The sequence below is a fragment of the Pinus tabuliformis genome, chromosome 3_2 (assembly GCF_031772625.1).
Source record: "Pinus tabuliformis cultivar Carrire ecotype Pingquan chromosome 3_2, CPIR1, whole genome shotgun sequence".
In the NCBI taxonomy this organism is placed as follows: Eukaryota; Viridiplantae; Streptophyta; class Pinopsida; order Pinales; family Pinaceae; genus Pinus; species Pinus tabuliformis.
Window position 1 is genome coordinate 1,124,335,848 of NC_142302.1, and position 23,137 is coordinate 1,124,358,984.

A 23,137-nucleotide genomic window follows, 5' to 3' on the forward strand; every position below is an offset into this window, starting at 1 on the left:
GACTAGAATCTCCCGGACTCACGAATGACTCCTTGTGGGAGTGTATGGGTAAAAAATAAAAAATTACCTAAAAACCATCACTCAAGCCAAGAAAAAAGAAAAATATATAGACAATAATCCCTATAAATAGCCTAAAAGAGTCGGAAAAATTGGAGAAAACTCAACAAACCAGACAAGAGAGAAATCGATCAAAAGCAGAGGCAAAGCGGGCACAAAGAAAGTAGGCTCTCATTGAAAGCACAACTTCTGTTGCATCTAAATTTGCAAGGAATTGTTGCTCCGTGATCTTGTGTCCAAATCAAATCACTAGACAGAGAAAGCAAGATCAATAGAAATATAAGAAAGACGCAATCCCAGATGATCAATCATGCATCAAATAGTCGGTTCTAAACTACAAGGAAATAAGTGCACACCTCACCTGTGATGATAACATCCTTGAGGCGGGCATACCCATGCTCGGTCATAAGAAGATACTGAAAATGGCTGCCAAAACTTACATTGCAAATCCATGACATGAAATGCTATAACATGGCCATGAAAGACATACATAGTGGATCCATGTGACTCAGTAAATGAAACATAGCCACTAACAAATACAAGCATGGATCTATGTCACAGTATACATCAGTAGGACTATGGGCACATGACAAACATAGAAGTGTCTCAAGATAGTACTCAAAGTACATGAATGATACATAACTCCAATGCAGTCTGGGAAGGATGCCATATAAGAGTGAGATGTCCCTAACCCAAGGTATTCAACATAACCCCGATGGTATGAATCTACATCATTACTATCCAATGAGGAAAACTAGTAACAGACGCGAGGGAATCCGCCAATGAGGAAATTGGACCCCAAGTTACCTAGTACAATCCAATAAATGTGAATAGATGAGTTGATTTCGAACACTAGTGAACTCACTCAGTTAGGAGCCAATGGTTTAAACCCACTGTCGATTGTGAGGAGGCTTGCCACTGAGGTCTGCAAGCTCCAAGGTACTACCGGTTCTTAGATCAAGCTACTCGATAATGAGTTGAAGTTGACAAGAGACAATCCGTTGGAGGAGGGCCTTAATGTATCCCCCATCAATCAACGGAACAAACTAGGATGATGTGTTGAATGGATGAAGTCATGAAGCGATGAAGTACAATTTCCACAGGGATGACCAACTCAAAAAAGTCAACAAGCTACTACATATGGCCGACACAGGCTAAGACTTCCCTTGAACACATAGCAGCACGACACAAGAGTGACTTGGTAGCATGACTAATGAGCACCATGTAATATCATGCAACGATGTAGCAGGCATCGTAGCACACTCCATATGACTGGAAGAGTAAACAGTCAGAGGAGTAAAGAGACTCATATAGATGGTACGACTCCCTGACAAGCTAAAACCCAACTGTGAGATAATGAAATAGACATGCGCCATGTTCAAGGGCGATGCAAATGACTCTTCCATTTCGATGACTAATGGAAAAATATGTTCCATCCCTTCCCTTTTTATAAGTTTCTTTTTTCGTAAAATTGTCCCCCAAGCTCGAAAAAGAGATAAAAGTATACAAGGGAGGAACTCCTAGCCACAGTAGACTATGGTATTCTTTTTTCGTAACTAGTCTATCCCAGTCCAGAAAAGGGTTAAACTTATATTTGGTAGACAACACTTCAGGTACTTTAATGAGCATGAAGTAGACAAGTTCACTCAACAATATTTTGTAAATTAGGAGTTTGAAAATAGCTTTAAAAAAACTCCTCTTTGAGGAATGAGTGGTATAGAGGGTAGCAATTGGTTTCGGTAGTGTTGGAACTGCTTGTTGGCATTATGATTCTGGTATGGCTCTATGATACAGATGTTGTACTTGATGGCAACACCCTCAAGTGGCAATGCTCTGATTAGGCTCTCAAAATGTTGAAAATCAAGAAGTACGCAGGAGAATAGTTCAAATGGTGCGTACACGCAGGTACGCCGTGAAGGGACTGCGGCCGCACACGCAGGTCACCTGTTCAGAAGGTGCGTACCCCCAGTTCACTTACTTCAAGGCAGAAAAGCGCGTTCACGTGGGGTTTCCTATGTTTGGCCCGTGGTATTTAGCCCGCCGTTCTTGATTCTATGGTTTTGGCCCGTGGTATTGCTTTATATTATTATTATTATTGAGCCTCATGTTTTAGGCCCCTTGTATTGGTTATCGATGGTATTGATCCATGATTTTAGGAAGAGCTTTCCTATATAAAGCAAAGGAGATCACTTGGCTAAGGATCTTTTGCAAATTGAATATCCTAAGATCTAAAATATTGGGTTATTGTTTTAAAAGCTTGATCTATATAAAAGTGAAGACGAAAGTGAATCTATGAAGGGTGATCTCTTGAGCGCATGATCTGATCTGAGTATCTGACGATCTGTAGCACATTGGTGGACTGCCAATTCGGCCCTAACCAGAAGTACGCAGGTGATTAACAGTGCAAGTGCGTGAGCAGAAAAAGGAGAAGTGCGTGGGTACGCAGAGCAGAAGAAGGCGCAGTGTGTGGGTACGCAGCGCGACAAAGGTTCAGGTGCGTAGGCGCAGGGAAAGTACGCGGCGCTTCAGAAGCCGCAGGTGCGTGGGTACGCGGCGCAATAGCATCTGTGGGTGCGTGGCTGCAGTAGCAGTACGCGGCGCGAGAGTATCACTGGGTGCATGCCTACAGTAACAGTACACAATGTGATTAAAGAAAAAATGCGTGGGTACGCGGTGCGGCAGAAGGGTCTCTGCGGGTATACGCAGGGGAGCAGAAGGTGAAGTGCGTACGCTCGCAAGCCAGAGGAAGAAAAACTGCGTATCTGTCTTAAGATCTTTTGTTGGCTGACTTTTCTCTGTTGATAAGGTGTTCTCGGTTTAGTTTACTGTTATTGTTGGTCTGGTTACTGCAGTTGACTGGGTGATTTATTTGTACTTGATGATCTCCTGATGTTTATGGATCTAGTTTGAAAATTTATGAAAAGTGATCCTTGAAAGAAAAGTAGTAGGGGGTTGTAGCTCCCTTCCAGGAGAGACTGGAAAACGAGAGAGAGTTGTAGCTCTCTGCAGGTTGTAGCCTGCGTACTGGTAAAGGACTGCACCAGTACAAAACCATTGTAAAAGGAGTTTCTAATTTGAAAGAAGATAGAGACATATTGCAGCAGGTGGTTTTCAGCCACATTGGGTTTCCACCTTACATCTGGTGTTCTTTGATGTGACTATCTGTTTTCTTTATTCATGCTCATTATTTTATGGTACTGATATGCAAAAATAATTCAAAGTATAAATAAGGAAGATTTATTAAAAGAACTTGATAATACTGATTCACCCCCCCCCCCCCTCTCAGTATTATTTCCAACAATTGGTATCAGAGCAGGTCCTTCAGAGAAGCTTGATCGCTTGGAGGAAGATCATTCATCATGAGCAACTACGAGAGGGAAGCATCAATCAGGCCACCAATCTTTGATGGAACAAACTTCAATTATTGGAAGGTAAGAGTTACTGCCTATCTTCAATCTCTTGGTACAGAAGTTTGGGATATCATAGATACAGGCTACACTTTTCCTTCAGCTACTCCTACATATTCGGCTAAGAAGAAGAAATATGAAACAAATGCTAAAGCAGTCAATACTCTACTAGGATGCTTATCTCAAACAGAATTTGTAAAGGTTATGCAATATAAATCCGCAAAGGAAATATGGGACAAGATTGTCTTGAGCTATGAAGGAGATGAACAGGTAAAACGTGCTAAACTTCAAACCCTCAGGATTCAGTATGAGAATCTCAGAATGTATAATGATGAAAGTGTGGCTAACTATTTTCTTCGGGTAGATGAGATTGTTAATTGCATGAAAAACTTGGGTGAACAAATAAAAGAGGCTATTGTGGTTGAAAAAGTTCTAAGATCATTATCCCCCAAGTTTGAATCTAAAGTGTCTGCAATAGAAGAAAATAAAAATCTACGAATTCTTACTATGTCTCAGCTACACGGAATTCTAACTGCTTATGAAATGAGAAAGGGAGGTCCTTCAGACAGAAGAGAAGCTGCTTTCAAGGCTTCAGGCAAAGGAGACTATTATGAAGCAAGTCACATGCCAGAAGAAGAAGAAGAAGAATCAAATTTTGTCAGAAATCTTCAAAGGGGTTCTGGAAGGTTCAAAGGTAAGTTACCTTTTAAATGCTTTGCTTGTGGAAGAGTAGGTCATTATGTTGCGAAATGTCCTTATAAGGATAAAGGAAAGGAACCTGCTAGATGGAACAAGAAACAGATTGCAAATAAGAAAAGCTACTACACGCATGAAGATAGTGATGGTCTATCAAATAGTGATGAAGATGAACGAGGTAATGACTAAAATTTTAATGGCATTTGAAGATGATGATTACATGGATGCTATAGATGTGGATAGCTTTTGTGAAGAAATTTCTAGACTCAAGACATGTATAGAAGAAAAGAATAGGATCATTGATACTCTACAACTTCAAATTGATGAAAAGGAAAAATATCTTGAAAAGTTAGAAGGTGAAATTGTTGGTCTTAGAAAAGAAATTGAGAAAACAAAGGCTATTAATCTTAAGTTTGTCAAAGGATCTGAAACTCTGGATGAGATCATCAATGTACAACGTTCTCCTCTAAACAAGACAGGTCTGGGTTATAATGGAGAAACTTCTCAAGCATCCACCTCAAAAAGTTATCTTGATGCAACAAAAAGGAATGAGCAAAGGCACAATGGAGATCACTAGGTAAAACAGGGACCAATTACAAACAAAGACTATCAGGCAAATCAGGGGCAATCTGTTTTAAGGATGAACAAAAGCTACAACCAGCCACAGGTAAAATCCTCTCAATTTTCTTCAAGAATGAATGACAATAGAAATTACAATCGTTTGGCTGGAAGATTGGATAATCGTAGAAGTTTCTTCAATGGACAATGCTTTTCTTGCCATAACTTTGGTCATAAAGCAGCTCAATGTGTTGCATATAAGACGATCATGACTAGAGAAGCTCAAAAACAAAGAAGTATGACCGGGATTACAAAAAGGACCTATAACAACTTTTCGGTTCTTGAAAATGAAGTCGAATTTTCTATTTGCAATAACTTTGGTCATGAAGATTCTGAATGCAGGAGCAGGTTTCAGCAGACAAAGGAACAAGCCTCAAGCACCAAAACATGGAGAATAAAGGAACCACAAACAGAAAGATGTGGGATAGCATTTTATGCAGAGGGACAGGAAAATCTATGGTACATTGATAGTGGATGTTCGAAGCATATGACAGGTGATAAAGAAAAACTTGAATCATATTCCGCTTTAGAAAAGGGAAAGAAAGTTTCTTTTGGAAATGATACTCCTGCAACTATAAAAGGAAAAGGCACTGCTCAGTTAAAAGAAAAGGTCAAAGCTGGAAATGTTTTGTATGTTGATGGATTGAAGCATAATCTTCTTAGTGTCAACCAGATGTGTGATCAAGGAACCGAGGTGATATTTAGATCAAATGGATGTCTTGTTCGTGATCTTGATACAGGTAAAACGGTGATCAAAGGTAAAAGAACTCCAAATAATCTATTCATATTTGAAGAAGGACAACAACAATGCTATCTAAGCAAGGATGATGAACACTAGTTATGGCACCAGAGGTTGGGGCATCTAAGCTTTTCACAAATAAGGAAAGCATGCAAATATCAGGCAATTCGCGGTCTTCCAGATATCAAAATTCCAGACAACACCATATGCAAATCATGTCAGTTTGGAAAGAAAACCAGAACTAACTTTCCAGAGAAGGAAGGATCAGCTAGGATGCCTCTTGAGCTTGTACATACAGATGTATGTGGACCATTCAGGAAAAGGACACCTCGAGGAGAAGAATACTTGATATTATTCATTGACGATTTCTCCAGGTTTGTCTGGTTAGGACTTATGAAGCACAAAGATGAAGCATTCGAAAAATTCAAATCCTTTAAAACCTTGGTTGAAAATGAATCAGGATACAAAATTAAGTGCCTCAGATCCGACAGAGGTGGGGAGTTTACCTCAAATGTTTTTTTTGATTTCTGTGAAGAACATGGGATAAGAAGAGAATTCTCTACAGCTAGAACTCCTCAACAAAATGGAGTAGTGGAAAGAATGAACAGAACAGTCCAACAAATGGCTCGTGCTATGCTTGATGAGTCAGGAACTCCCGCAACTTTCTGGGGTCAAGCTACTTATGCTGCGGTTGTTATTCTCAACAAAACAAATGTCCGGGTGAACAGCACTCAAACTCCTCATGAGCTCTGGTATGGTGAGACTCCTTTGGTAAAGCACTTCAAAATATTTGGGAGCAAATGCTATATTAAGAATATTGATGAGCAACTTGGCAAACTTGAACCTAGAGCAGATGAAGGCATTCTTCTTGGTTATTCTCCACACAGCAAAGCATACAAGTGCTACAATAAAAGACTTGGAAGAATTGTTGACAGCATTGATGTAGTGGTTGATGAGAAGGGATACATTCCTAGGCAAGTAAATCATGAAGATATTGAAGAAGATGAAGACTACCCTCAAAGACAGAATGATGAAGAAGAAGAACCTCAAGAAGAACTAGAGGAGCAGATAAGGATAGAAGAGAAGACTCCATCCAGATATGTTCAGAAGAATCATCCAGAATCTCAGATTTTGGGGCAGAAAGAAGCAGGTGTGCAAACAAGAAGAACAGTTGCAGAAGCTTCAAGCTATTTGGCATTACTCTCTTCCACTGAACCACAAAATGTGAAAGAGGCATGCAAAGATGAATGTTGGGTGAATGCAATGGATGAAGAACTTGAGCAGATCGAAAAGAACAACACTTGGGAGCTGGTTCCTAGACCAAAGGATAAGAATGTTATAGGGACAAAATGGGTCTTCAAAAATAAATTGAATGAAAATGGAGAAGTAACTAGAAACAAGGCCAGACTTGTTTGTAAAGGGTATGCGCAGCAAGAAGGAATAGATTTTGAAGAAACTTTTGCTCCTATTGCAAGACTTGAGGCCATCCGAATGTTCCTTGCTCTCTCAAGCTTTCAAAACTTCAAAGTATTTCAAATGGACGTGAAATCAGCTTTTCTGAATGGAGACTTGGAAGAAGAAGTTGACATTGAGCAGCCAGATGGTTTCATTCTTGGAAATGATCCAAATCTTGTATGCAGATTGGGCAGGAAGCATGGATGACAGGAAGAGCACAAGTGGTGGTGCGTTCTTTATGGGCTCCAGATTGGTATCTTGGTTCAGCAAGAAACAGAGTTCGATTGCCTTGTCTACAGCTGAAGCAGAATATGTTGCTGCTGCATCTTGCTGCACTCAACTCCTTTGGATGATGCAGACCTTGTAGGACTTTTAAATCACTTGTACACCACCTATCTCCATCTTATGTGATAACACAAGTGCAATCAGTATTTCAAAGAACCCCGTCATGCATTCAAAGACCAAGCACATACCGATCAAGTATCATTTTCTCCGGGAACAAGTACTTGAACAAAAGGTCAAGTTGGAGTATGTTCCTTCTAAGGAACAAGTTGCTGATATACTCACCAAACCATTGCCCAGGGAGACCTTTGAATACCTCAGGCAAAAGCTGGGGGTTGTTGATGCATCATCTTGCTGAAGCTCTTGTGATGGTTACATGTGCTGGGTTGAGGTTTGGTTGACGATCGAATGGCACAGGTTCAGGGGGAGCATATAATGCATTGTTGGCATTATGGAGGACGTACAGAAGGAGATCATGGATGCTGGTCTAAATATTGCTGCAATATGTCTCTATCTCTTTCATGGTCATTTATGGTGTTTGGTGGATTATGGTTCTTCATTGTAGATCTGGTTCATATTCAGGGGCAACATGTTCTTAGGGGGAGCATAACCCTTTGCCCTTGATGTCAAAGGGGGAGAATGACGTTCAAGATTTTGAGGTTGCCATCAAGTCCAAAGGGGGAGATTGTTGGCATTATGATTCTGGTATGGCTCTATGATACAAATGTTGTACTTGATGGCAACACCCTCAAGTGGCAATGCTCTAATCAGGCTCTCAAAATGTTGAAAATCAAGAAGTACGCAGGAGAATAGTTCAAATGGTGTGTACACGCAGGTACGCTGTGAAGGGACTGCGGCCGCACACGCAGGTCACCCGTTCAGAAGGTGCGTACCCCCAGTTCACTTACTTCAAGGCAGAAAAGCGCGTTCACGTGGGGTTTCCTATGTTTGGCCCGTGGTATTTAGCCCGTCGTTCTTGATTCTATGGTTTTGGCCCGTGGTATTGCTTTATATTATTATTATTATTGAGCCTCATGTTTTAGGCCCCTTGTATTGGTTATCGATGGTATTGATCCATGATTTTAGGAAGAGCTTGCCTATATAAAGCAAAGGAGATCACTTGGCTAAGGATCTTTTGCAAATTGAATATCCTAAGATCTGAAATATTGGGTTATTGTTTTAAAAGCTTGATCTATATAAAAGTGAAGACGAAAGTGAATCTATGAAGGGTGATCTCTCGAGCGCATGATCTGATCTGAGTATCTGACGATTTGTAGCACATTGGTGGACTGCCAATTCGGCCCTAACCAGAAGTACGCAGGTGATTAACAGTGCAAGTGCGTGAGCAGAAAAAGGAGAAGTGTGTGGGTACACAGAGCAGAAGAAGGCGCAGTGCGTGGTACGCAGCGCGACAGAGGTTCAGGTGCGTAGGCACAGGGAAAGTACGTGGCGCTTCAGAAGCCGCAGGTGTGTGGGTACGCAGTGCGATAGCATCTGTGGGTGCGTGGCTGCAGTAGCAGTACGCGGCGCGAGAGTATCACTGGGTGCGTGCCTACAGTAACAGTACGCAGCGTGATTAAAGAAACAGTGCGTGGGTACGCGGTGCGGTAGAAGGGTCTCTGCGGGTATACACAGGGGACCATAAGGTGAAGTGCGTATGCTCGCAGGCCAGAGGAAGAAAAACTACGTATCTGTCTTAAGATCTTTTGTTGGCTGACTTTTCTCTGTTGATAAGGTGTTCTGGGTTTAGTTTACTGTTATTGTTGATCTGGTTACTGCAGTTGACTTGGTGATTTATTTGTACTTGATGATCTCCTGATGTTTATGGATCTAGTTTGAAAATTTATGAAAAGTGATCCTTGAAAGAAAAGTAGTAGGGGGTTGTAGCTCCCTTCCAGGAGAGACTGGAAAACGAGAGAGTTGTAGCTCTCTGCTGGTTGCAGCCTGCGTACTGGTAAAGGACTGCACCAGTACAAAACCATTGTAAAAGGAGTTTCTAATTTGAAAGAAGATAGAGACATATTGCAGCAGGTGGTTTTCAGCCACATTGGGTTTCCACCTTACATCTGGTGTTCTTTGATGTGACTATCTGTTTTCTTTGTTCATGCTCATTATTTTATGGTACTGATATGCAAAAATAATTCAAAGTATAAATAAGGAACATTTATTAAAAGAACTTGATAATACTGATTCACCCCCCCCTCTCAGTATTATTTCCAACACTGCTCTTGACATAGTGAGGACAAGAGGCGGGCTAATAGGACGAATCATCGTAGTGGTTCCTCAAATAAATGGTGAACTCCAAGTGAAAGTGGATGGTAGGCCAAGCAGATGATGACGATGGAAGAGAGAAACCAAGGCTCATCATGTAGAAGTAGGATGATAAAAGGTGGAAATAACAAGGTATAAAGTGGTGGAATCCTCCTGGGGTATAGCCAAAAAAGAGATGAAGAAGAGGACATATGGCACAAATTCTAGGTCAGCAGGTCTGAAGGAGGAATTCCAAAAAGAAGTAAAACATGTCTGCATGGACACCAACTCAGAAAAAAGGTGCTAACTAGGGTATCCATGAGTGGGTAAGCTCTCCGAGAAGCTACAACATGCATAAATGAAGTGGTGAAAGTCGCAACGAGTCAGACCTATGGCATAAAAATGGTGCTGACGGTCAAAATGAAATATTGATAAAAATGACCTACCCCTATATGCCAGTAAAAGGATCATACCTCAGGCTCATTTTTGTAAATGTGATCTTCCAAAAAGAGACTCAAAAAATTCACTCACCAAACCTCCTGCAAAAAGTAAACTAGATAAAGCATTATAAAGCCAAAAAACCCTACAAGCCCCAAAAATAAAAAATGGAATATTCTAAAAGATGTCAAAATGATTTATAAAAGGAACTCATACATCCTTATTTGATCATTGTGAGTTGGAGAAGAAAGAAGGATAGAGCTTCCAAGGGTTTATGCGAAAGGGCAAGGAGGAGCAAGAGGAGCCATATTCAACCAAGTAAGTAGAAATTTGTCCCTCTCTTTGTCAAATACACATAGGTTTCCTTGGCCACGATTAATTTTTAAATGAGTTCGAATTTTAATGGAGAAAATATCCCAGTTGCATGCTTGTAAGAGAAAAATTTCGATTGTTGGAGCTCGGATGCACGCATGTTAAGGTCATGAGCACATCCAGGGTCGAAATTTCCCCATTGCAAGGGAGCGTCTAGGGTCAAAATTGTTTTTTTTAAATAGCATTCCCAAATCGATTCTATATTTTTAAACACATTTTTTTACATGGTGGCCATGACTGGTAAATATAGTTTGTGTGCAGGAGAAACCATGCCGAAGTGGAGAGAGAGAAAATACAGTCAAAATGAGATCCAAGACATGGGCCATGCACCAATCATCAATGCCTTAAGGGACATTGGTTTACTTAATCTTTTCATGATCCCAAGTATGACCAACCAAACTTTCCTACTTGCAGACATCATACGTTGGTGGGATGCAGATACCCAACAGTTTATAGATAGTTCGGAGGCCTTTACCATAGAGGTGGAAAACATATATTTCCTTAAATTTTTGTCAAGGCAGGAAGCTCCAACGATGTTATCTGGGGTACACAGTACTAGTGGTGCAACCATTGCAAGTATGAGGGTTACCCATTGCAGGCTAGGTGGAGCAAGAGAAAAGGGGAAAATCCTCATAGAAGAGATAGGATGCCTGACACTACAAACACTAGCATTCACTATGACATGAGTAGTGGGGACTCAATCACCCCATACAGTGATGATACTACACTTAGAACTATGTATTAGATGCTTAGAGCCCACCTTGTTCAACTGGTGCGGAGGGATGTTGGTGAATGTCAAGGCTCAGCTGACGAAGTTGAAGAGGGGGAGGACCAACATATGCGGCTATGGGAGTTTATTAGTGAGTTTCTTCTTCGAGAAGATCTCAGTGACGAGACCCATGACACTAGATTATGTGGTTTACCCACCACAAACAAAACCCTTGATGATGATATGGTGTTCTATCATGCCAAGAGAAGACAAAGTTCATATGAGCGGCTGGTTCCCAGACACCTACTGGAAGTGGCTGAGACCAACTTTGTTGCTGGTGGATGACGATCTGTATGATGGGGTGAACTTCAAGGGTGATCTAGACATAGCCTTTCCCCCTGGTGAAGACTTTGATGAAAGAGGTAACTTTTTTTGAATTTTCATGTTTTTGATTTTTTTTTTAAAGATGGATACATAGTTATTAAGAGATGATGGTTGTGATATGAAGGTGTGGTGCCCACACACCATGTGGGATATTCCCCATTGAGGACACATGTACCACTTGCCTCGCCCCAACAATACCGATGGAAGAGGTGGAGGATGAGGAGCTACGAGAATTTACATGGAATGTCAAGGGTTTAACATTGGGAGTTCCTTCGAGGAGCTTGGATGACACTCCTCGACATATGTAGAGGCACACCATATGGGCTGCTTCATCACATTGCTGAGGCCTTCTCTGCCATATTCTGAATGCGGTGTTATGTTACATGAGCACCAATGAGAGGTGGGGGAAATAACATAGGGTTGTATGGTTTTTGATGTATCTTCATATGTATGGCATGGTACTAGGGCCTCAATTTCCCAATTTTTGAACTATGTATCCAAAATTTTTGATATAATAAAATAACAGATTCTATGTGTTTGTCTACTATGTATGTACAATGCATGTTTAATGGCTCATGTGTATGGTTTAAAATTTATGAATGTGACAAATGTCAATCTAACACGTAATTATATAATGAATCAACCAATCAGTTTTGGTCTTGAGTAATAGGAACATAATCAATATAATCAAATGAATGCTCCAAGAGATGTACCCTCAAAAAGTAGCATAAAAGAGTCATGTTCCTTACAAAATAAAGAGGGTTGAGCTAAGAGTTAAGCTGAACAACTAGGTGGCATATGCCAAGACAACTAGCCTTGGTTAGGAGCTCAATAATGACACTTTATTTGGCCATGTTGTTTGTGATAAGGTGAAGACAAACACCCCGAGAACTCATAAGATCATTAGTGGGTGCAAAGAGAACCCAAGCGGTGGAAGCAACATTTCGAGTGTAATGGCTTGCACCATCTACAAAGAGTCTATAAGGAAGCGAGGGTGTTGACATTTTTCATCAAAGATCAAACACACAAATTACACAAATAAACTGAGAAAATGCTAATGATAAGCAAAAATAAACTGAGGAAACGCACACTTATACACACTATATACAAGCACACCACAGTCTAGTAGGTCACATGAAAGGATGCCCACAACTGGGCACAAGCCATGGCAGTCTATGTGCGAACTCATAGGAGGAAAATACCATATGGTCCATGAGTGTAGAGTGATGCCAAATGAAGTCAAACTGCCCAACCCGGAAAGGTTGACCATGCCAGGGACAGTCTAACATACTCATATTTTCAAAATTATCCCAAGGACATAAGGGAGGATAAAGTCATAAAAATGGTACAAGATTCTCATCAACAAGTGGTAAGGAGTTGGAAAATTCTCCGGAAAGTTTGATAGTAGAATCCCAAGACTTGACTCAGTCCATGGGTGGAAATTCCAAGGAACACCGGGAAGGTTCCCCCTTAGTTGATTCAATATTTAAAGTGCCAGTGTCTACTCATTCCACATTGGGGAGATTAGAGGCATGAAGAGGCATAACCTCCTGAATATGATCAATATGTGAATCCATGACATCCAAGATGACTTGTCGAGAAGAAGATTCATCCTCAAGGGAGTCACGTGGAACAAGCAGAGTGATGGCTTGTGTGCGCAAAGGAACCTGGTCATATTCCATATTGTGATGAAGTTTTTGACCAACATCAGGAGGTACTGATGGGAATTTCGAAGAGGAAATCTCTTCCATAAAAGTGGCGAAGGGTGCTCACTAGATTGATAACCTTCCATAGGAGCAGGAGGCACCACCCAAGGATTGAGAGGTCTATGGTTCCATAGGTGCCAGAAGAGATCATACGCATAGGAGTCTTAGATGAAGAGGTGTAGGAAGTGCGGGGTGGGGGAAGCTGAGGGGAAACTCCCATAAGAGTGGAAATTTTAAAGAATCCAACTCCAACACTCTGAAATTGACCTGGGTGATCTCCCATGAGTGGTACAAAATTCCCTGTGATGGAAATATGGGCTGATGGCATGCAATAGTCAAGCTGATTGATAGTAAGAAATTTTCCTTCATGAGGAAAGTAAAGGACACATAATACAAATGAGACCAATGAGGTCATGGCATAAAACCAACTATGGCCAAGGAGTAGGTTATAATCCAAAGGAGCGTCGACAAATTCAACATCAACATAAACATTTTTCCCTCCTAACTCAATGGAAAAATTTGGAAGAACCCCTTTAGGTACAAAGTTGTGACCATCAAAGGCTTGGAGAGTGGTGTTGGACGTGGCGAGCGCTGAAGATCCAAGAGCCTTCCAATAGGATACTGACATAACACACGTGGAAGAGCCTTCATCCACCAAAGTGCGATGAATATTCTTGTGGAAAATCCACACAATAATTTGAAAAGAAATATGATGGAAAAGGTGAGGAGTGACTTTGTCAGCATTAAAGGTGATGAGGCTAGAGTCAAACATATCTACTCCACCAATGGAAGACAACAAGGCCTTGTGCTTTTGAGCATAACTTTGCAAGACCTCCAAGGCAGACATGTCACAAGGAGCCTGTGCAAGATCTTCAACAATACTATGATGCTAAGGTTCCCTCGAGGAAGGATTGTGTGTTGTCTTATGAAGAACACCCTTGGGGGGACGATCGATAGGTTCCATAGGCTTATCCAAAGTGAGAGGTCTAGTGGAAGTAGGTGGAGGTGGTGAGTCCTTGGAGGGAGGATTCGACTCAGGAGCATCGTAGGATTTATCTCGCATAGTCACATTTACATCTTCCTAGCACATAAAGATGGATGAACTATGGGGGGGATTAGAAGATGATCCCTCATTGCCCTGTTGTGGAGGTAGAGGAAGTTGAGCAACCATCTGTTGCTGAGGTTGTGCAGGGAATGGATGAGTCAAAACAACAAGTTGTTGAGTATGTGGTGGTGAAAGAAGCCTATGTACTTCATCCATTTGAGGGAACTCACGAGTGAGAGGTGGTTGTCTTAAAAAATTTTACAAGGGAAGTTTAATTTACGATGATGTTCACTGATACCCCCCTTGATTCTAAGGGTTAGTTTGGGATTCCTGAGCAATTTGGTTCTTTTGTTTATTTCTCTTATTATTATTTTTACTACCATATTGTTTATTGTTCTTTGGTTGACTGGACTTCACCATTAGAACATCGGTGGATTGCTTAGGAGAGGGCGCTTTAGTAGAGCCATACACACTTGCCGGGGCTTGAGATGTTACAATCAATTGCCCAAGATGGGTAGCAAGTTGGATCATGGAATCAGAAACAGACCCGATTATGCCATTGACATGTGGGCCAAGAACAGATTTGGGAGAGTCAATAGAAGGCCTAGGGGAATTAGGAAACACTTCGTAAAGCGTACCCAATTGTGAATAGATAATATCCAACTGTTGGGCAAGTAAAATGGCTTGTTCCTTGGTAACAACTAGAAACATGGACACATATTTGGCAATCTAGGGTTAGAGAGAATGAATGAACCATTTACGTAATATTTCATCAGGTAACTTAGTTCTTACTAACCTCTTGTGATGACACCACTCATGAATGTGATAAAAAATTAACATGGAATCATCTTGTTTGAAGTTAGACAAGAGGTCAGATTTGATATCATATCAAGTAGGCAACTGGAAGTGTGTCAAGAAGGTTTGAGCTAGGGATTTAAAGTCACTGTAGGATGAAATATCTAACTCGATATACCACTTTGTGGCATCCCAATTTAACATACGTTGGAATAAGAGAAGTTTAATAGAATCATCCACCAAATAATTAGATGAACACCATAAGTGATAGGTGGTAATGTGAGTGGATGGATTCTCCCTAGGATTCCCTTCAAACTTGGGAATATTCGATGGCAATTTGGCGGGCATGGGTGGCCACTAGGGATCCTAACAAATGGGGTGATTAGTCAATTTTGCCAAGTCCGGTAAATCAGGAGAGGATATGAACAGATTATGGAGTTGACTAAATGGATCATAGGAATGAGAAGCCCTTGACTAACCTTGCGGTCCCCCCATGTAAGGAGTAGAATGATGCATTTGCTAGTTAAAGAAAGGGTTTACCCTGGTATAATATTGTTGCAGGCCAGAATGACTGGTAAATGGATATTGCTCCTCGAGGCATGTACCTCTAGAGAGAAAAGGACCCCCAAGAGCATGGATGCTTATGGGGTTGTACCCAGGAGTAAAATAAGGACCACTCTGCATGGTAGGACTGAAATAAGGAGGATAAACATGTGAGAGGCGACACTGGCAGCGGGGTTTCCCCCAGGTAAACTGGCCCCACTAGGAAAAGTACTCATAGATGGTGCCCCTCCAAAGAGCGAACTGTACCAAGCTTATGACATACTAGAAGAAACGTTACCCCCAGGTTGACCAGGGACAACTGATGATACCCCCCACATATTTCTAGAAGTAATCATGCCTAAGTGAGGAATAAGAACCATTGGTTGAGAAAAGTTAGGTGAAAATATTCCTAATCCTACCGACTGACTAGGTTGAGGCACCATGGTCAGCATAGGAGATGGTGTGGGCATGGAAACATTTGAGAAATTTGTAGGAGCTATAGATGAGACTGGTGGAATGCCCCAAGAAGAAGTGAGAGGTGTGGACAGAGGAGTAGGTATAGCCATGCTAAGAGGCGGTAATGATGACATGGAAGCTGACACTGTCGATGTAGAAGGTAAGGAGGTCTCAGACTCTACCATAATATAGATAACTAAAAAAGGTATGTAAGTATAGGCAAGTGTAGAAACGTCAGGGTTTAGCTGCAACAACATAGGTCCTAATGGATCAGGTAAGGGTGGATTGGCAGGAGCAGTAGAATCGTCTACCAAAGTTTCAAAATAGAACATATCATTATCAAAAGGATGAGGTATAGACTCCAAGGTTATGTGTTGGTCTAAGTATTGAGCATCGACAGACACTCTCCTTGCAAGAGTAATAAGTCCACCTTGTTCAAGAGGCAAACCATGAAGACGACGTGACTATCGATGAACAAATTCAACTAAGGTGATAAATTATAAACTAAACATGATTATTTTAGTGAAAACACCCTAAGGCCAAAAATACTGACTCAGAACAAATATCACAAACTAGAAGCGTCCTAGAAGATAACACACATAAACTAGAATATAAAGAAGCTGGCGATGGAACAATTATACTAACGACCCACTTCCCAACATTTTTAGCTCCGAACTCGGCACAAGTACCCTCACAATATGTGGAACACCCCCAAAGAGGACTGAGAGAGTATGGCTAATATCTTTCCTAGGTATAGAGAAGACAACCCCGACCCTGTACCTATGTATAAGCCCTAAGAAGATAGGCCACTATGGTCACCACCGATAATAACATGACCTGGGGGGACAGTCGCAGGACAAATCCACATGTAAGGGAAGGACACTTGAACCAAAAAAATGAGCCAAGGCCAAAACCCCCTTGAGAGTTACCTCCCAAGTGGTCCCCAAGTGTTATAGAAAACATTAATCACACTATTTGTATGCGTGCAAATTCTGCTATGTCGCGCTACCCAAAACTAATCGAAATGGGTCATGTCACCCCACCTAGGCCAAGTGTGACCTCACGCTTAACCATTTTGTGAGGAGGGCTTCCCAAAATTCACTACTGCAAATGGATTTAACTCCCTATTGCAAGATTCTAAGTTGATTTTGTAGCCTTGGAGAAGTTCACTCATACTCCTATCTCCAAGACCCTGGCCTAAGCTAGTGTTGGTGTACTACGAGTAAAAATAAAAGATGAATCTACTTAATTTTGTTATCGCGTTAATTTTAAGTGGCTTTTATTTACACAAATGGGATGTGGTGTGAAACTGAGATGGTGTGAATGACTCTTTGTTAGTCACTGTAATGCAACTATATGCAATTTTCGTTTTCAGTTCGATGAGTGCTAACTACAGGAGGGTAAGAGTTTTCATACCACACCAATGCCTATTTTGATGCACCTTGTTAGTGTTAGTATTTGCATACTACCATTAGTGATCAAAACTCCTCTTTTCATATTCATATTAGGGCCTCGCTCAGAAATTTTTGTCATTCCACCTAGGTCCCCATTCAAAAATTTACTCACCGATGGTAGCCCTAGTCCAAAAACATCACTCTTCCCTAAATGTGATTACTTGCTGGCATAGTTTCATATCTTGTTGACTGCACATCATCCATAGAGTTAATTTTATCATGCCATTTGTATCAGTCATGAGGTCATCATGTCATCTTGAAAGTCAGTCCTTCAAGGTCTCATTAGGTCTTTTAGGGTTTTTCAAGGTTTTCATTAGGTCATTAGGGTTTTCAAGGTTCAATAAAATTCCACTCCATCGCATAAAGCCAACAAGTGTCAAAATGATCACTAACCTCTCTTCACCATGTGAAGATGATTTGTAAAGAAAAATTCTTATTTCATCATGTAATTTTGAGTTCAAATGTAATAATTTTAATTTTAATTTCATAATTTTATGTCATTTAAATGTAATAAGTAAAAGGTTCCCAAGCTGTTAACTCAATGTTCCAAAGATTCCAGACCATCAAAATATCAATTTGTCAAAGGAAATAGTCAAGTGAAAGGCTAAAGTTTCAAAAGGTTAAGTGAATGCCAAAGGGAGTTTCCTTTTCCCGAGGGTGCTTAAATCATCATTTTCCACAAGCACTAAACCCTAATTTACTCTCCCACTGAGCTAGGGTTGGCTATGGAATCAGAGACATTTGAGCAGAGGAGGCATAAGGGAGGTCATTTCAACAATTATGAGGCCATTCGAACTCATAGACATCATGTCTCCATCATTTTTCAAGAAGTCATTCCAAGGGACAAATCACTTGCTGCACATAGGGCCAGTTTTCTTCAAACTGTGTTTCTAACCAAACAAAGATGAATTTGACAAAAGTGAGAGAGGATTTTGTCCATCATAGGCCAAGGATGAAAAACCTCCAGTTTTTACATAGGTGTTATGGTTTTGGAGAAATTTAAAGCATATAGGTGCTACAAGAGGTTTTCTGCACTTCTGGAGCAACCTCAGGAAAATCCATTTTCTCCTATCTGGAGTGTCCACATGACTTACTTGATAAGTCAAATGGTAACTAGACAGAGTGATATTTCCAATGCACTATCATGAGATCATTTTGGAGTTGAGGAAGACCTCCAAAGGTTTCATGCAAGAGCACACTTCATTATTACACACTCATTCTGCATTTTGTGACCAATCTTGGGAGAATTGATTTTTGAGGGATATACTTGATCATTTGCAGTGTTTGATAGGTCCATTATGTAGCCAAGAGAGATATATTTACAAAGAACTATCATGAACTCAATTTGGAACCCCGGAAGGCACTCAAAAGTTGGTTTGAAGATGACGTTGCATGCCTGTGTTGTGGAGGGTGCGTTTAAGTGTTACACTGCGCATTTGTGTGTTACGCTGCGCGTTTGGAAAGAGGAGGGTGTGCCTGTGTTGTGCGCTGTACGTTTGACCAAATTTCTCATCATCCTCCAAACAAAGTTCCATTGCCTCAAAAACTTCAAGATAAGGTATCTTCATTCTCCAACAAGTAAGTAACATTCAAGATACACCCTCCTAACATTCCTCAAGTCATTTTGTGGTGTTTTAAAATGTCATTGCAAAATTTAATGTTTTCCTTCAGAGAAATCCTAGTATCATAATCAAATCATAACTACTCCTCCAATTTCACTCCCTAGTACTTCTATTCCCTTCCCATATCATTATTAAACCCTTTCCCAACCCCCATATCATATCACTGCTTCCCAAATCCCTTTATTCCCAAAACCCTAAGACTTAGGAGTTCCATTTGCCTAGGCTCCCAAAACCCATGACCTGTAATATAATTCCATATCCTAAATCCCATTACATTCCCACTCCCTATAACTTCCCTTAAACCATCAACCCCTTCCCTCATCTCTCTGAATTTCCTCATACCATTCCTAACTCCGTATACCTATATTCCACTATTATTTCATCTCCCTAGGGTTTTAGACACTAAGACACCATGGTAGAAGAAGAGAACTTAAATTACATTGAGGAGGAAGATAGATTGGAGGAGGAAGATAGACAATAGAGAATGACATACAAAGGAGGATGGAAAAACACTATGCCAAGAGGAACAAGATTGCAAGGGTAAAGCTTAGAAAAGATAATGCAAAGATTGAAGCCCTAAACAAGCAAGAAGAGGAAGGAAGACTTGACATCTTGGTTGAAGCCTCAGTCCATGCATAAACCACATGATCAAAAATCATTTCACCAATTTTGAAAGGTTTTGAGGTAATTTTGAAGTTTTTGTGTTTTTCAAGAAATCATACACAATTTTGTGACAGCTAGAATGCTAAGGGTGCAAATCCCTTGGAACTGCACTTTTGTTTGGTGCAGTTTTTGGCCAAAAGAAGACCACCATTGGATTCAGAGCAGGGAAGAAATGTAGGAAAACAACTTTGCAAGCCTTTTTTTGCACAAATGGCATGTCAAAAGGTGAAAACACACAAAAAAATCAATGTTCTACCTCCTTTTTCACCTTGGAACTGTGCATTTGACAAGTCTTGGGAGAATCAACTTTTGGAGGGTCAAAGCTTGATCATTTTGGAAATTGAAGGTAGATTTGGAAACTAGACTGGACAAGATTTCCCATGAGCTATCCTGGGCTCAATTTGGACACCTGTATGGAATTCAAAATCAGCCTGCAAGATGGATGGTGCATTTGACACAAAGAGGGCGTGTTTGACAAAGAGATGGTGTGTTTGACCAGTTGTATGATCTTTCACTGTTTTTCTCCAGATTTGATTTTCATCTTGGGAAATCAAGTTTTTACTGATGTAAATCATGATGTAAATGTAATTATGGTCTTTTCACTATTACCTAGGGTAAGTACATTAGGTAAATAGACTCTATGAGGTGTAATGAATCAATTTCATTGTAGTTAGGGATGAGTCACTTTGACCACCCTATACTCTAGCTATCAGTTCAAATTTTGGTGGAATTGCTACTCGTCTCATGGATTCGATCCCTGAGGCTAGGAGGAGTTTGTTTGAGGCCTATATCTTGTATTTTTTAGTCTTTTCAAAGGTTGGACTCAGTTGGATGCTGTTAGATTGATCAGAGAAACTATTGTATTAGAATTTGGCCAGTTTTAATAGATGAGTTGTAGTGATTTCCTTGGGATACCTGTGGTATGGTTGTCTAGCATTGTGTTTTTCTTCAGTTTCATTTGTATGAATGTATTTTTGGTGAAAATTCCATTTCATGTCTATTGTATGATCTCTTTCAAGTTGATAAACATAAATCATCTCACATGCTCTGTTTTGGGGAAGTTTTCATAGTTTGTTCAACTTTCTTCAGTTCAGGAAGAATAAATCTTTCATGCTCTTCATAGCTTCTCACATGTCTAAATAATCTCACCCCAAGAAACCTTAATGTGCTAGCCTACCTACCTACCTTTCTCCTTTGAAGGTCTGCAATCATATCTTATTTTCCCTGACCTAGCTTCTTTGACCTAATCCTCATCCAGCAACCCAATTTCAAGCAAACAAAACCCTCTGCACTTTATACCTAGCATAAAACCCTAATCCATCCAACCCTCTTGGCTGTGATTCTTTGGAGAGAGCCCTCTCCGTCTTGGTAGGGTTAGCTACCAAGTCAAAAGGTTGGTATATGGTTACCTCATATGGACTATTGCTTAGCCTTGGAGATCCGAAGGAGTGATAACATACTGGCACCGTTGCCGGGGAACAAAAGCTCTATCTTCCTTGGGAAAGAATGATAATGATTTAGATATGATTGTAGATGGTGAAAAATGATCAGGCACAAGAAGTTTGAATATATTCACCTGACAACTCCAGTGTTGACGAATCCAAAGGTTCATAATTTTCATGGTGACTCCACTTTTCAAGAACCAATAGTTTGAAAAACTTCTTGGTGACTTCATTGTTTTCAAGATGAGTTCTACTACAAGAATAAATCCTAGGTATTCTCCTATGAATCGATCTCAGATCCCTGGATTTCCAAATCCTATGGCTCATGTTGACTGCTTTACAAATCTTCCTATATTTAAAAATGAATAAGAAGATGATGCTACTTTGCATTTAGTAAGGTTTCATATACATGTATGTAGAATAAGAGTTGTGTTTCCTGAGGACTGTCTCATGAAGTTGTTTATGGCTACCCTTGAAGATAAAGTTAGGGTATGGTATGAACGGTTACCAAAAGGAAGCTTATGTTCTCTAAAAGATTTCCATAATGTGTTCTCCAACCATTATGTGAAGTATTATCTTTATTTACAAAGGTGTTGTGATTATAGTGAAGGTTTCATTGCATATCTTGAAAGTATTGATGATATCGAATGTATATGTTATCACCCTAATTTTTTTTTTTTAAACTTTGGAAAGTTTGCCTTGTTTCTAGTCATGGTCTTATAATAAGTTTTGAGTAATCACATGCTTAAAGGGATAAGTGATAGGATTAGAGTCTCAATAGTGTCATTCTCATTTCCAAACTCTTCTTCTAGTCATGGTGTTAAAGGGTCTCTAGGTCATTTCATTCTTAAAAGGTTAGGTCATAGGGTTAGAAGTCTTTAAGGTCATATTTCATTTCCAAACAAAGTTTGACAACCTTATTCCATGTCTTAGAAGTCTCACCTTGTGTTTAGAAGTCATATCTCAAGTCATTTTGAAGAAATTTTGAGATTAGCTACGAATCAATGTTTTCGTAGTGCAGATAGTGTAAAAAAACGTGTTTTGTGCTACGAAATCACTGAAGCAGCCTTTTTCAGCAGAAAAAACTATGTTTTCTATTTTAAGTAGTCCTTCCACGGGGTTTCTTGGGAAACTGAAAGCATATTTTGGAAAACTGAAAGAGATTCTTCTTCCTAACATATCTATCTACAAAAACCTCTTTCAGTTTCTTCAAATTCATTATGAGCTGGGAGAAGTTGATGACTCCAATTGTGCTACGAAACCACTGTAGGAGCAGTTTTTCAGAAATCAAGATTTTCCAGTTTACACCTGATATTCAAAGATAGTTTTTGGGCAGTAGGAAAGGTATTGCAAACAACCAAGAGAGTTTTTTGTTCAGCATAGAGTGGTCTACAAAAGCTTCCTTTAGTTTTGCAAAATACATTTTTGATGAGGATATTCGAGGAACACCATTGAAGACCAAGGCTACACTGCTAGGAAAATTTTCCTAGTTTTCAGGACAGATAAAGGAGAAGTGACTGAAGACCAGAAAGAGTGTTATGGACATCACCAAGGTCGAAGTTAAGGAGGTGCAACTGTCAATTATCAAATTTAATTCATAGTTTAGGTTGTTACTATCATAATAAGGAGTTGTACTCCTAATTGTATTAGGACTCTAAGACTGTTAATTAACTGCCACTTGTAATTAATAGTCTGTTTTAGGTGTGAATAGGTCAAGCTAGGAAATTCGAATTCCCCTCATGTTGGATCAGGGAATCCAAGATTGTAATGATAACTCTATAAATGACAAGAGGTGGAAGGCCTCAAGGTTGGCAATTTTCAAAAGAAACAATCACACTATGTATTGTGGGAGACTGTGTGTTTTTATGTTAATATAGAGATTTTGGCTTCACTACTTAGGATTCAGAGAAGGTTTTAATGTTTGAATTTCTCATTGTTTTCTTCATTTACTCACTTGCAGTGGTATGAACACATGTTACATAGAATTCATTGATAATGCTCTAA